This window comes from Pongo abelii, chromosome 1, assembly GCF_028885655.2.
Source record: "Pongo abelii isolate AG06213 chromosome 1, NHGRI_mPonAbe1-v2.0_pri, whole genome shotgun sequence".
Lineage (NCBI taxonomy): Eukaryota > Metazoa > Chordata > Mammalia > Primates > Hominidae > Pongo > Pongo abelii.
The window spans coordinates 75553668-75569923 of record NC_071985.2 but is presented as its reverse complement, the minus strand read 5'-3'; the positions used below and the strand labels follow the sequence as shown (position 1 = coordinate 75569923).

General features: G+C 34.9%; 1 protein-coding gene and 1 long non-coding RNA gene across 22 annotated transcripts in view; both read left to right on the top strand.

Moving 5' to 3' along the window:
- RABGAP1L (RAB GTPase activating protein 1 like) overlaps nt 1–16256 on the top strand; it is an 857048-nt gene that overhangs the window by 278897 nt on the left and 561895 nt on the right.
- The window catches only part of LOC129048745 (uncharacterized), a 43444-nt gene continuing 30062 nt past the window's right edge, over nt 2875–16256 (top strand). Inside the window, exon 1 of the long non-coding RNA XR_008511330.2 lies at nt 2875–12624. This is a non-coding gene — a long non-coding RNA (uncharacterized LOC129048745). The remainder of the gene's footprint in view (nt 12625–16256) is intronic.

Sequence of the window (16256 nt, the reverse complement as noted above, 5' to 3'; positions counted from 1 at the left end):
AGAAAATGTGTTTTAGAACTGGAAATAGAAACGGGAGTTACTAATAATTTATCTATGATTTCTAACTCTCTTTTTGATGTTTTCCACTGAACATTACTTGGAACATAATATCATAGAGAATTTTTTCATATTGTGATAAAATTGCTTATCAAAGTTTCCATTAATAAATAGTACTTCCACAGACTAAACACTAAGAGGCAACTTATTGGCTCTCCAGAGGTGAAATTTCAAATGCTGAGGCATGGCTGCACATATGCAGAACTTGTTTTGCTTGTTGGTTGTGTTGCTTACCGGTGCTTAGTACATGTCTTCCTTGGTGTATGTGAGGCGATGGATGAAAGCTGTACATCACTCCAAAATGATGCTGAACTGATTCCAGTTTAACACTTGAATTACCTCCTTTCCTAAGGTAACATGTCTTGTTCAGTTTCAGTGAGGTAGTAGATATTATTTCCACAGATATTGTTTATGGAACTCAATGTAGAATGATTTTTTACCATATAAGAGGAAAAATTATCTTGTTGCTAAATTCTATCCAGTTTGGACCAGTTCAGTGGTGTCTTAAGTCACTGGATAATTCTTGAATGTAAGGTTCCTGTGATGGCACATTAATGCTTTGAGAGAATGGTTATAATTAAATCATGATGGTGTCTTTTTATCCTGGATAGAGATAGTCTGTAAGAATGCCTGTAGCAGTGGAGTGTCGTTGAAATATGAGGGAAACACATGTCTTACCTTGGTAATCTTAATGGTTCTTTAAGGATTCTATGATGTTTCAGGGGCACTCCAAGCAATTTTTAATGAGTCCTTAGTCTCATGAAAATATGGTAGGAAAATGATACACCAACATTTTGTCATTTTAATCCTGTGTAGTGTCTAAATTTTAGAATACAGCCCGGGTGCAGTGGCTCATGCCTATAATCCCAGCACTTTGGGAGGCTGAGGCAGGTGGATTACTTGAGGTCAGGAGTTCAAGACCAGTCTGGCCAACATGATGAAACCCTGTCTCTATGAAAATGCAAAAATTATCCAGGTGTGGTGGTGTGCACCTGTAATCCCAGCTGCTCAGGAGGCTAAGGCAGGAGAATCGCTTGAACCTAGGAGGCGGAGGTTGCAGTGAGCCGAGATTGTGCCACTTCACTCCAGCCTGGGCAACAGAGTGAGACTCCATCTCTAAATAAATAAATTAATTAAGAATACAATCTAAGGTACCAATTCCATACCTCTCTTCATTCAAGTCTTGATTTAATGGTTAGAGTACTTAATTTTTGATTATCTATTCCTGGTTTATTTACATTCAGTTTTAATTTTGCTGCTACCTTTTATTTGTCAGAAACATTACCTAGGACAGATCTCAAAATTTAATGTGCATTCAAACCACCTGCGGATCTTGTTAAAATGCAAATTCAGTAGATCTGGGATAGAGCTTGGGATTCTCATTTCAAACAAACTATCAGGCAGTGTCAACACTACTACTAGTTAGGGATCTCGCTTTGAACCAAGGGTCTAGATCATAGACTGTAAACTCTAGAATGTTTCTGAAATATTTTTTGGATTATTATTAGCTCAGTGAATTCATGAGATTATTTCTGGCTCACTTTAGTTTTAAGAAAATAAATATGCTAAAAATGTACACTATATCTTACTATTTTGTATAAAACAATTTTTAAAATTTTCTGTACCTGTGGTTTGCTTTCATTGTAATACAGAGTTCATAGCGTAATTTGTTATTGTAAAAAGATGGACACATAATATAATTTAAAACTTAAGATAGTTACAGTTCACTATCAAAAGAATATTATATAAATAAATATAAAATGAACTATGAAAGTGGGCTAAAGTTACTTGCCTTATAAGGTTTAAGTTATTTTTTCTTAATTTATGCTTTATGTAACAACTAAATCATCTGACATTTGTCTTTTATGTGATGTGAAAGTAGGAAGAAAAGTCAGAGAATCAAAGAAGCAGAAGATGATTCTTCTGAATGTTTTTTTCTCTCGGGTTTTGGCTGTCCGCTTTCATTTTTGATTCAGGCTGCTTCTTTAACTTTTCACATGTATAGAGGCATTTAGATTTTCCATTTGAGCCCAAGAAACAAGAATTAGATTTTACTTCCATGAATGTTCATTCTCATACTATTAATATTCAACACAGTTAAAACTGTAATACATTTTACTTCCGAGGAAGATAAGTTTTCTTTCCCATTCCTTCTCTCGGGTTATACTGTGAGAAGAGGGCTTTAATGAAAAAAGCCAACCACAGTAATTTAAAATGTTCTATCATGGAGCTAGTAGTTTAACACAGAGTTTAAGGTTCTTGGAGGCCCAACCTTCTTTTTTTTTTAAATGGATACAGATGTAGCCAGAAAGCTGGAAAGGTATTGTGACAAACAGCTCGCTGGGAAAACCTGGCCAGTGTTTTTGCCATGGAAATGTAGTGGCACATACTAAAAGCATTAACTCAGCCTCTTTATTTTCACTACCTTTTAGAAATCATTCCCAAGAAGAAAAAGAGTTAAGATGTTATTCATGATATAGTTGATTACTGACATAGAGATAATGATATGAATCTTGAACATACAGTTTACTAATCTAGATTGTTGACTTAGAGAACATTAGGTTGAATGTTAACTAATTTAATTTGTTGAGTTGCTTTTTAAATGACGTCATTTAAGACATCTCTAGTATTATTCTAAATTATCAAGAGGATTTATAAACTAGCTTTTAATTTCATTCCTGATATGCCTTTTATGCTGCTTAGTTTTGTTTGAGTATCCAGTGTGGATTCTGGGTGCTTTTTTTTTTTTTTTTTTTGAGATGGAGTCTTGCTCTGTCGCCCAGGCTGGAGTGCAGTGGTGCAATCTTGGCTCACTGCAAGCTCCGCCTCCCGGGTTCATGCCATTCTCCTGCCTCAGCCTCCTGAGTAGCTGGGACTGCAGGCGCCTGCCACCACGCCCGGCTAATTTTTTTGTATTTTTAGTAGAGATGGGGTTTCACCGTGTTCACCAGGATGGTCTCAATCTCCTGACCTCATGATCCGCCCTCCTCGGCCTCCCAAAATGCTGGGATTACAGGTGTGAGCCACTGCGCCCAGCTGGATTCAGTTTTTATAGGGTGTGAAGCTTATATAATTTGGAGGCAACAGCTCTTTAAGGACAAGATCCCTTTGTGGGTGTGGGTGCAAATTTTACAAAAGTATATAATGATGTGAATGTGTTCCTAGGGACCCTTCCAGGACAGAATGAAGATAAGCTAAGCTTCATCTTCTGCTACTATGACAAACTGAGACCACACTTCATTTTTTTTTTTATCTTGAAGGGTAGTCCACTATATTTGGAAAGAGCATAGGCTTATGTTACAACTGGGATTCAAAAATGGGCCTTCTCCATCTTCTTTGCTACCATTAGAGTCTTACATACATCTTTTTCCTAGGCAACAACAGCTTTCAAAATGGTATTCATATTTCCATCTTTGTTTTTTTACACTCTCCTTCCCTATAGCCTGTTCTCTACAGTGCAGCTGAAGAACCCTTTTTAAAAACGTTTCAGTTACATATTCAGGATATAGAATAAAATCCAGAATTTTTTTTACTATTTTCAGTGTTCTTCATTCATTCCTAAAATCTAAGTTTCTCTCTGCTGTCATTTCTCTTGAGCCTGAAATAATTTTTTTAGCACTTCTTATGGTTCAGGTCTGTTGGTGAAAACTTCTCTTAGTTTTCCTTTATTTGAACATTCTCTGTTTTGCCTTTATTCTTTATTCTTGCAGGGTGTTTTCACTGGACTACTGAGTTGACAGTTTTTGCTTTCAGCATTTTGAAAATGTTCCACTGCCCTCTGGTCTTCATACTTCCTGATGAAAGTTTGTGTTTTTTGTTGTTGTTTGTTTGTTTTGTTTGTTTTTGTTTTTGAGATGGAGTCTAACTCTGTTGCCCAGGCTGGAGTACGGTGGCACGATCTTGGCTCACTGCAAACTCTGCATCCTGGATTCAAGTGATTCACCTGCCTTAGACTCCTGAGTAGCTGGGATTACAGGTGTGTGCCACCACACCTGGATAATTTTTGTATTTTTAGTAGAGGCAGGGTTTCGCTATATTGGCCAGGCTGGTCTCAAACTCCTGACCTCAGGTGATCTGCCTGCCTCAGCTTCTCAAAGTGCTGGGATTACAGGTGTGAGCCAACACTCCCAGCTTCTGATGAAAGTTTATCATCATTCCAGGATTGGTTTCATAGGCATGTGACCTATGTGGTTGCATAGGTACCCGTACTTAGAAAAATCCTGTGTTTCATTAAAGGTTCTGCTATTGCTGTCTTGATATGCTTAATGGCTTTTGACCAAGGGCCCTGTATTTTCATTTTGCACTGATTCTGTGGTTTCTTCTATTTTATATATATTATACATGAAACAAACTGGAAAATCTTCTCTGCCTATTGGGTAAGAATTGTCTTGTATCTAGGCTGCCTATGCTAGATAATAAGGATCATCAAGATTTAAGTAGATTTTTTTTAAACATTTGACCAACTTCCAAAAACAGTTTTTAGGAATAGAAAATAAAATTTATAATAATAAGAACACTCATTTATATTTCACAGACATTCATAGTTTATAAGGTTATTTCCATATACTTTCTAATTTTATCCTTATAAAAGCCATATGAGTTAGGCCAGTAATAATTCTATCCCCTTTTATTGATATGCAAATACAGGCCCAAGAGAAGTTATATGAATTAATCTTAAATCAGGTAACCATTCTTCTCTGATTAAAATCTAGTTTAAGATTTTTTTTCTCTGGCTGAGCGTAGTGGCTAATGCCTGTAATCCCAGCACTTTGGGAGGCCAAGGCGGGCGAATTACCTGAGGTCTGGAGTTTGAGACCAGCTTGGCCAACATGGTGAAACCCTGTCTCTACTAAAAATACAAAAATTAGCTGGTGTGATAGCACACATCTGTAATCCCAGCTACTTGCGAAGCTGAGGCATGAGAATCGCTTGAAGCCGGGAGGTGGAGGTTGCAGTGAGCCGAGATCATGCCACTGCACTCTAGTCTGGGTGGTAGAGTGAGATTCTGTCCAAAAAAAAAAAAAAAAAAAATTTTTTCTTGAACCATTATAGCTAAAAATAGTGAATAGTGACTTTTTTAGCACACTTTATAATTTTTTTCCCAAAATGTTGCATAAATATAATTTCATTTAACCTTTCAGCTAGCCATCTGATATAAGCAGTATCATCGGTATATTTCCCTTTTTTGAAATGAAAAAAAACTAAAGGTACAAAAAATTATTTGTATGGGTTACGTAAGTAATGTAGGATCTAAAGCTATCGCCCAAATCTCTAACTCTAAATTCTGTGTCCATTTTTTTAATATTGCACTATCTTTTGTTGTTTAGAGATGAATTCAACAATATACAATATACATTTATTATTAGCTCACCAGTATCTTTACTTTGTGTCTTTAGACTGCATCTGATGTTGTAGGAAGCACTCAACACTTTACTGAATCAACAAATAATGAATGTAAAAAATATCTTTTGGCAACATCTGATGTCCTTTGGACTTTTGCTTCTTTATTCTGTTCTGGAAAATGTACTATGAATAAAACTGTTTTTTCTCTAATCTCAAAATGAACTGCATAATATTTCCAAAATTCCATATACCTGTATTTTGAATTATGAGTCAACTGATAAAAAAATTTAAAAGACTTCTGGGCCAAAAGGGCTATTTACATGCTAAGTAATATGCCTTGGGATGAAAACACATTATAAATATTTATATTTAACCAATTTTCTCTAAACCCTTTTGGAGGTCTTTTGAAGATTTCTTTGTTTGCTCCTTCCTAGCTCGCTTTCTCCCTCCCTTCTTTCCTCCCTTTCTTATAGGGAATGCTATTCTGTAAAAGCTATATTCTGTCTTCTGCCAAACCCTCAAATCTAATTTTGGAACAGCAACTTCTGTAGGTAATTTAAGTACAGAAGATAGATTTAATGTTCATTTTACTTTTGATTTATATATGACATCTGTTTGGAACCAAACTTTCTCTGTTTTTAGAAACAGAGAAAAAAAATATTTTGGGATATGTAGGCCAGAGGCAAATGATCTGACAAGTTAGCCCCCTTGTTTCTAAAGGAAAAATTACCACAGTTTATAAGAGTGGTATAAAGGCCAAGAAGTTGACCAAGACCAAAGGATATCACAAAGAAAGCATAGCATACAGTAGACTTTCAAGAAAGAAGTTTACAGAATGATGAAGGAAAATATGTGTCTATGGTTTTTATGGCCTACCTAGCATATAGGATATATCTTCTTTTTTTCTGAACCACTACCAAAGAAGAGTTATAAAATTCCTGTCTTCAGTCGTGTTGACCTAAAATAAGATGTACTGTGGTATGACAATACCAACCTTTATGTGCCTTATTTTCAGACTTTGTGCCTTTAGGTTAAGTAGAGATATTGGCTAATAGCTTTAAGTCTTGCTACTTTTCTGTTCTCAGTGTGATGTTCGAAATTAGTGAAATGGAGACTTTTATTTCTTTCCTCAAATGTAAGTCATTTCTGTATTTCTGTAGTTATTAAATGCTTTTTGATAATATGATAAAAATATACATTGCATTGGCTTTTAGGAACATTTTCGTCATACATATTTCAAACTTTAATTAGGACCTCTAATAATAACCATGTTTTAAAACAAAGTTGGGCAGCAGTTGGCTTTTCGTTTTCTTTATAGAAATTGAAAAGGTGCTAGAAGAAGGTGCTGAGTAATTTTAACCACATGCAATGTAGTAATCACCTGGAAATCACACACTTTCTGAATTGCCTTATTGCTACTATGAAAAACAGGAATAAATTTTAGTCATTAATACATTTATTCTTTTTTTCCAGAGAAAAATTGAAGCTGAATTTAACACATTTTATTGACTTGTATATCACATCATTCATGACACAATTTATATTTTATTTGTGCACATGATTAACACTTTATTGGCATTATTACTATTATAAAATTGTAATATACAATTGGATCCAAATTTTTTGTGGAATTAAAATAAGCCAACAATAGGATTATCATTAAGCATTTAGAACAGAATGGATTAAACTGTCATTATTGGTCAGAACAAGCAAATAATAGGATTTTTTACATTTTATTTTGTTGCTGGTTTTGGTTGGTATAGAACATTATTATATACAAAATACTATTTGAGATGTGTATATCATAAACTACAGCATTGGGAATCTTTTGGTCATGCTGAGGTTTTTCATTGGAATTTGTTGTAGCATTTGCTGTAACTGGATTTGACCTGTATAACCAACAGATAGTGTAGGATGTTATCCTTTACCAGTAGTTTTCTGTAACTATTATGTGTACAGTCTTTGTGTCTCAGCCCACATTTATAATATCTGCACATCTTAACAGGCACCTTTTTGAATGTAAACATTTCAGAGCTCTCAAGAACTTAAACAAAGACATCTAATCTTGCTATTGCATGCTTCAGGTGGTAAGCATGTCATTTTAAAAAATGAGACAGATAGGCATTTAGGACTGGGAGAAGTCATGAGTTTCTCCCTGTCATCCAGTGAATAAGTGGACTAGAACTTTCTTCTGTTATTTCCAGTAGTGTTTGGCTAAGATGTGAAGAATATTTGCAACAAGTGAATTTAGAATTTGTCACAAACTTAGATTCTCATGAAATCCCCCAAAATGTGAGGAACAAATTAGACATAACTTAATGGTCTTTATACTAACAGAGTTTTATAAAACCGGATAAGTAAAACAAAACAGAAACAAACACCTTAGTCTCACTGTCTTGTCTGTTATCTTTTATTAATGATGAGGTTTAGACATATTTTCCATTAATACAGTGTATGCCTGGGTTACTTAATAATTGAAGTTTCTTTTAACTCTGTTTATGTTGGTTAAAACCATTTTTTATGTGAAGTTAAAATTTACAGATATAAAGACATTCCAGGGATATTGGGTAAATGGTTCTTCTGAAAATTTCCAAAACTTTTTAAACACCCATTTCGTACACATATAAATAAATGTTAGTTGTAGCTGCCATACATCTAGTTTATTAGCAAGTTCAAAGGATTTGAACTATATTTATAAATAAGTTTCTTCTGTTTAGAGGGAAGAAAAGTTATTTGTTGAATATCATTGTAATTACTTGAGTGATACAATTTTGCTATGTTACAATCAATCGTCATTGTTCTCATAAAGTTCTGTAGGAAATACTGCCTATTTAATACCTTTACACTTGAACACCACCAATATTTTGTTTCCCTTCAGGGCATACAGCTGTTTCCAGCCGACTCAGTGCCATGTCAGGACATAAAATTATCTTGACAGAAAGATTTAAATTATAAATAGTCCCATAATGACATTCAGCTTGGGCGGTACATTTACAAAAGTAGTTATTAAGGAAAATGTAATTTCAACCCATTACTATAACTAGATTCTCTCACATTTCTGAAGCTGTCTTTTGGTAGCCTGATAATATTTGCATATGTAAGCATTTAAACTATTAAGGCTATCAAGTCTACAAGTATAAAAACATAATATAGATATTAGATAAATGGTTTCCTAAAATTTTGCAAAACTTTTCTATTACAAATACATCTTAATATATGTCTTTGCCCTATGAAAACTGATAAAATATTGGGGAGTTGAGACCCCCAAGATCTTGATATTATTCAAAACATAGACTGGAAATACTTTATATATAATGAAAGAAGAAAAGAACTAGAAGTCGATTTATCTTATAAGCAACATCAGAATATTGGATAGTGAATAACATTTTATGAGCACTTTTTTCCTAGAGTAAATGTTGACTATAAGTTACTTGGTGTTAGTGTTCTGATTTTTAAATACCCAATTTACCATCTTATTAGTACATTCAGATCCTATGAGAATGTACTTTTAACCAAAGTCATATTTTTCTCTGAAAAAATTATATTTATTCTAAAAAGCTTTACTATTTGAATAAGTGTTGCTATGAGTCATTTTTCTATTTTATGCTGCATGTGTACCTAGTTATTTCAGCATCTGAAAGTAGAGATACGTAACAGAAAGTGAATGGGAAGATCAGTCAATCATAACAATATGTAATATGGGTCCATGTTGCAGAGCCACACTTATCAAAGCTTTAGCCTGTGTTGTGGTCATCACTGAAAAAATCTAGAGCATTGCTGGTTTGAAGCTGGCATGGTGGAGATGTTAGATTAACAGTAACATTTAACCTCTGTGATATAAACCTCTATGAAACCCCTGTTTAACATAAACCTCTGCGTGTTTGTGTGTGTGTGTGTGAACATTGATTTTATTTCTAAAGTCTGTAGTTTATAAACATTATTGCATTGTGCTGCTTAGTGGGCCAAAAATTACCCAAGATGATTGCTGATCCCAACTTCAATCTTCTAATTCAGTTTTTAATCAAATTTTCTTTTTTTGATTTTGACTCCTTCTCAATAGAGATATTTCTTACCTGGCTTCTGCCAGTTTAGCAACATTCATTTCTCTCTTAAGCATGTCTTAGAAACAGCCTAATATATTTATTCTTTCCTTTCCCAATTTCTGTCTCTTTAAAAAGGGATTTCTGTCAAAGGTTCAGTGTTCTGAGTTGTTTCCTATGCTACCTAATCACTTTAGCCACTTAGCTTTGAAACTGCCTGATGAAAAAGGAAGTTGTACTGGCATATGTAGGTCAATTCCTTTGATTTCTCATTTTTCTTATTCCCCTAGATAGAATGATGAGAAAGTTTAATATTTTTAGCTTTCTTTTAAACAGCTTTATATTCTGGGTGGTTTTAAGCCACCCCAATTTCTGATATTTTAAAAGAATCCTGGTGTTTATTCTAGATAAGACACCTACTATATAAAATAATATTTTATGTTGATGTTCAACAGGAAAGGGACACTAATCAGTCCACCTGATTTATTTAGCAAATATTATTACCTTCTACTGTGTGCCAGCCACTGTACTTGCCACTGAGGATAACAGCAATGAAATATTTTATCAGGGGAGCTCCATTGCCTAGTGAAGAAGATGATCAAGCATACTCAGACCTTTGTTGGTTAGTCAATGGAATTGCTTAGTAAATTACTTCAGGTCCTTGCAGTAGGGTCTTATTGATCTTCTAGTGAATACATCCCTGGTCTGAGATTTAGAAGGTTTTCATACCATTTCTTTCTGCTGGCATTTCATCTTTCATTATATATTTAATACAGTATAATCTTGAGTAAACCATACATCATTTTTATAAAGTTAGTAATGTCTGTTACAACATATTGTGAGATCTTTGGGACAGAAATGCTGAGTCAACAGAAACATTATCCTTTCAACAAACATGCACTGAGTACCTATGATTGAAGCACTATGTGTTAGGCTCCCTGAGTGATACAGAGATAAGCGAGACAATTGTCTAGGTCTAGGAGCTGACAATGCAGTGTATTGGATGGTAATGAGGTATGGGGGAAGTGTAGAGGAGGGCATAACAGTTAAGACATTTCTTTAGTGCTTTCCTGTACAGAGCAAATGTATGTTTAAATGAGAATCTTATTATTAACTTTATTCTCTCTAACCCTTTATCTCTTTATAATGATTTGTAATTGGAGATTTTCCAAAGCTCAATGGGCACTGTAAACTCAAAAATTCAGTTAATTATCAACTTATTTAAATAGTGTTCTTTAGCTTTGCCTTCACTTTCACTTGCATTGCCAGAGTACTTAATCATTATTAAGAGATATTTTTAAAAAATTCTACTATTTGTGTCAGGGTTTTCAACTTTGAATAATATGCCAAACCATTTCATTGGGAAAAAAAAGTCCCCAAAGACCCTCTTTTCACCAGTGTTGGGTGTGTGTATTTTATCCAGTGTTATCTAAATATATGGAGATATACAATTAAATGCAAACTATACTCTTAACTCTCATGACCGTAATCTATTAGAAGCAAACTATAAAATCAATAAAAATGTATATTTGCCATATTAATCTAATGTTATAAATTAGGTTGTCTTCCAGAAAATAAATTACTGCTGACAGTGTGAATATGATACTGAGAGCTACAACACAGGTTTTTTTTTTTTGAGCTTTCTCTTAAAAAGCACTATTACAGCTATGTAAAATTAAATTAGGTTCTTTTTCTGGTGCTTTTTCAGTGCTTGCGATTCCTTTTTTAAAAACTAGGACAATTAAGATTTTATTGTATGATGCTGGTAATCATGGAGTAGAATAAAGCAGGTTATTGTAAATCATTAATCTAAAGGATAGTAATATTTATTTTAATGAAAGGCAATAGAATTATATTAGGCTAGCTTTAAAATAATAGTGGTCATCACTAGTTATCTTCTTCACCGGATAAGATAGTTAAAGGAAGGGCATTTGTGTTTTTTGAAGGCATTATATTTCTACAGAGTTATGAGGATCTATAATATATATATAACAGGCTTTCCCTAACCAACAAGCCCCTTTCTAGGTCTAAGGAAAATCCATGGCATTCTTTCCCACCAAGCCCAGCTTCTCAAGTCTTCTTTACTAGCTCATAAGATAAACTAATGGAGGGCCGGGCACGGTGGCTGATGTCTGTAATTCCAGCACTTTTGGAGGCTGAGGCAGGCGGATCACGAGGTCAGGAGCTTGAGACCAGCATGGCAACATGGTGAAACCCCGTCTCTACTAAGAATACAAAAATTAGCCGGACATGGTGGTGGGCACCTGTAATCCCAGCTACTCAGGAGGCTGAGGCAGGAGAATCGCCTCAGCCTGGGAGGCGGAGGTTGCAGTGAGCTGAGATTGTGCCATTGCACTCCAGTCTGGGTGACAAGAGCAAGACTCCATCTCAAAAAAAAAAAAAAAAAAAAAAAAGTTAAACCAATGGATTTAGGGGGAAACAAAGGAGACAGATAGAGGGTATAAATAAAGCAGAAAGGTATGGAGAGACTACATAGGGGTCTGTTTCCAGCCATTTCCAGCCAAGTTCGTCTATAAATGCTGGGGAAATGTGCCATGTTAGCAACATATATTACTACATTTGTTACTGAATTTTGGTCACTAGTTATTAGCAAGGAACATATGAAACTAAAGATGCTGCTTGATTTTTTGATACAAAGCATGTAAATTTAAAATTGTATTTCCGAATAAGGCATCTCTGGGGAAAATGAATTAATTTGTGTTACTTCTTAGCTTAAATCCTTCACAGGGCTGCATGCAGTGGCTCACCCTTGTAATTCCAGCACTTTGGGAGGCCGAGGTGGGCAGATTGCTTGAGCTCAGGATGAGACCAGCCTGGGCAACATGTTGAAACTCCATCTCTACAAAAAAATACAAAAATTAGCTAGGTGTGGTGGTACATGCCTGTAGTCCCAGAGGCTCAGGTGGGAGGATTGCTTGAGCCTGGAGGAGGCAAGATTGCACCACTGCACTCCAGCCTAGATGACGGAGCCAGACTCTGTCTGAAAAAAAAAAAAATTTTTTTTCAAAGGCCTTACTACTTCTTATAGCACCTTCATGATTTTGTTTTTTCTGTGACAACAGGGTTCCAGACCTCAAACAATACCTAGCATGCAATAGACCTTCATTAACATTTTAATTTAATTGAACTCTAATTGCACGAATCTGGGCACAACATGTTGGCAGTAAGTAAATCTTTTCCATTTTTAGTGTATTCTAGGGCAGAGCATTCAAGATTGGAGGTATGGAAGCAAGTTAGAAGAGCAGAAAAATCCAAATTTCACAGAAACCTAATAGTTAGAGTTCAGTTTAACAGACATTTATTGAGTGCTCAACATTTCCCACTGTTCTTGGAAGTCAGTAATATATAGGGTTGTCTAAAGCCACATTGTTGAATATGTGTAGAATGATGAAAGATATAAGTGATATAAAAGATAATTAAACTCTTATGATTAAGGTTTTGTTTTTTGTTTTTTAACTTGGACTGCAGAGACAACTCATAAAGACAAGAGCATGAGTATTTCAAGTTTTCTTTTGAAAACTGAGTCATAGATGTTGCATTTCAAGCCAAGGTTTGATCATTCTATACTTCATGGCTTTTTAAAATTCTAGTTGCTATAACAACTTTGATATTTCTTTATTATTTTTAGCACTTCAGTTGCCATAACAATAAGATATCCTAAAAAATAGCAATTTTCTTTTATAAGAGAAAATTTTCTTTTAATTAAAAATGAATGTGAACCAACATTTCTTTCCTATAATGTGAACCCATTATTTAAAATAGGTCTGTGCTCTTCTGTTTTCATACAATTTTAACAGACTTTTGTAGGAAATGTCTTAAGGTTCAACTTTTCTCTCTCTGTTTTTACTGTATAAAAGTTGAAGGGTTACAGCTGTTTTGAACCCTTTCTATGAGATAATTCTAATTTTTATGGGATTTCACTGATATAAAAATGAAATGATATAAAAAATTTAATTTCCAGATTTGTTAGTTTATAAAGCAGGAAGAGATCATGATTGATGGATAGTTGTAAGCCATGGGAGATGTAAGAAACGTTGAAATTTCCTTTTCTCCTGTGTTATTTTTAAGTGTATTTTTATACCTGTTGCCATACTAAAACAGTTACCTCCTCACTTATCTGGAAATAACTGACAGCTTAAGCCTGAGCTATGGCACTTTACTCATAGAGCAGTTACCTTTATTTTCTCTTTGAGAAAAAATTCTTATAAGCTTAGTTGCTGATACAGAAGCCTCTAGAAAATAAGGACAGCAAATCAGAACAGGAAGGAGGGGCTACTGCTATGTTTGCTATGCACATAGATTCATAAAATATAGAGAGCTATGTATCATTTTTAAGGTACCTAATTCTTATGGAAATCAAAGAAATCCAGCAACTACAAAGGTATGATTGTATCAGAAGACAATATTCGAATTGATGTTAATAGTGATGATCCTAGGCTACCAAGTATTAAATTATGTCAGAATTCTTGGTTTAAGAAGACAGAGGAATAGATAATACATCTTATAAGAATTTAGATGCCTAATGTAATAGAGTAAAACAATTTTTTTTTTAAACTTGGGATCATTTTTCTTTTTCCTTTTTAAAGAAATAGTTTCAACTTTTGTTTTAGATTCAGGGATACACATGCAGGTTTGTCACATCAGAATATTGCATGATGCTGAGGTTTGGGGTATGGTTGATCCCTTCACCCAGGTAATGAGCACAGTACCCATAGTTTTTTAAGCCTTATTTTCCTCTCTCCCTCCCAACTCTATTAGTTCCCAGCATCTATTGTTGCTATCTTTATGTCCATGAGTACCCAATGTTTAGTTCCTACTTACAAGTGAGAACATGGGTTTTTGGTTTTCTATTCTTGCATTTTTGCTTAGGATAATAGCCTCTGGTCGCATCCATTCTTCTGCAAAAGATATGATTTCATTTTTTATGGCTGTGTGGTATCCCATGTTGTCTGTATACCACATTTTCTTTATCCAGTCTGCTAGCATAAAACATAATATTAAAAATCAATTTTAAAAAGCCCCTCATTTATCTGGGAAATGTAAGGTCCACGTACCTTAGGTTTTCATAGACTAAGCCTTGGTAATTTTTATGTTACTTTATTGCTAATCACAGGATTTTCCTAAAAAGCATGGTCAGGTTCAGACAATGATATTTCTTTTCTTTTCTTTTCTTTTTTCTTTTTGAGAAGGAGTCTCTCACTGTCACCAGGCTGGAGTGCAATGGCATGATCTCAGCTGACTGCAACCTCTGCCTTCTGGGTCCAAGCAATTCTCCTGCCTCAGCCTCCCGAGTAGCTGGGACTACAGGCGTGTACCTCCATGCCCAGCTAATTTTTGTATTTTCAGTAGAGATGGGGTTTCACCATGTTGGCCAGAATGGTCTCGATCACTTGACCTCGTGATCTGCCCGCCTCGGCCTCTCAGAGTGCTAGGATTACAGGCGTGAGCCACCGTGCCTGGCTGATATTTCTTTTCTTTAATGTACTTTAAAAAAGGAATGATGAGGGAGTTTGCAATTCAATAGAAAAGAGAAAGTGTTATTATTAATTTCCAAAACTCAGCATGTTACCTATGGATGCAGTTTCTGAAGGAAAAACGATTAAACAAAAATCTTACTGATGATAAAATAATATGCTTATCTTACTATCAGTGAGCTTCGAATGAATAGCCACTGTATGATTTACATGCTTTGTTTTTAAGTTTTAGTTTTCATAACCAACTTTTAAAGGTAAGTATTATTATCTCCATTTTAAAGATAGAAGCTGCGTTACATGGAGAGAAAGATATACCCAAGGCCTCATAGTTAATGAGTGGTGCAGCCATCATGCCAACCCAAATCTGTCTGACTGTAAAGCCTACATTCTTTCCTCTAAGTCATAGTATCTCCTTGTCTTCAAACTTAATAAATGTTTATTAAAGGTAATAACATACCTAGGGGAAAAGATGAGAAGGAAGATCATACTGTGTATGATTTTATTTTATTGCTCTGCATACTGTTTTGACCTATTAATTTTGTTTTAAACACATTTTGTGTTTGAGACTTTCTCCCACTAAGAAGGTGGTAAATATACACGTAAATTAGTATTTTTGTCTCCATTTTTCTTTATGATCGATGAAACATAATGGAACCTCTCAAAGGTTTTGCTTACTTGTCCCATTGTTTTAGATCTCAGCTAGCTAGGGCAGTCTCAAAGTGTTGTATAACTGGCATTTAATATGTCTTTTCTCAATGTCTCACTTGCAGCTGGGCTGTTGTGTCTTGAGTACAAACACTGAGCCATGAGTCAGATATACTGATTGAGTGTGAAAGTATGCGCAGGCTGGATATACTTACTCCATCCACCAGTATCTGTTCTTTTAGACATTTTAGTAGCTCTCATTCTTTATGGCACATTGCTACAAAGGATTCTGGTATGTTTCTGTTTAAATATCATTATACTATATAATTTCCTGGCAGTGCCTCAAAATTCACTCAAATAATTTAGGGCTCTCATTTCATGGCTTTACACAGAAGTCGAACACTTGATTACATGCAAATGCCATCACAGCCTTTTCAGTCTCTTCAGCTATAACTTACACAGGTCTTAAATGTTACATTTTAATGAGCTTTGACATGCGTGCATGTGTGTAACCACATGTATCAAGATACAGAATGTTTCCATCTTTCCTGAAAGTTCCCTCATACCTCTTGCCAGTCTTGACTGGTACACGTGTGCACATGAGCGCATGCGTACACACACACACACACACAAACGTGTGCACATGAGCGCATGCGTACACACACACACACCCACA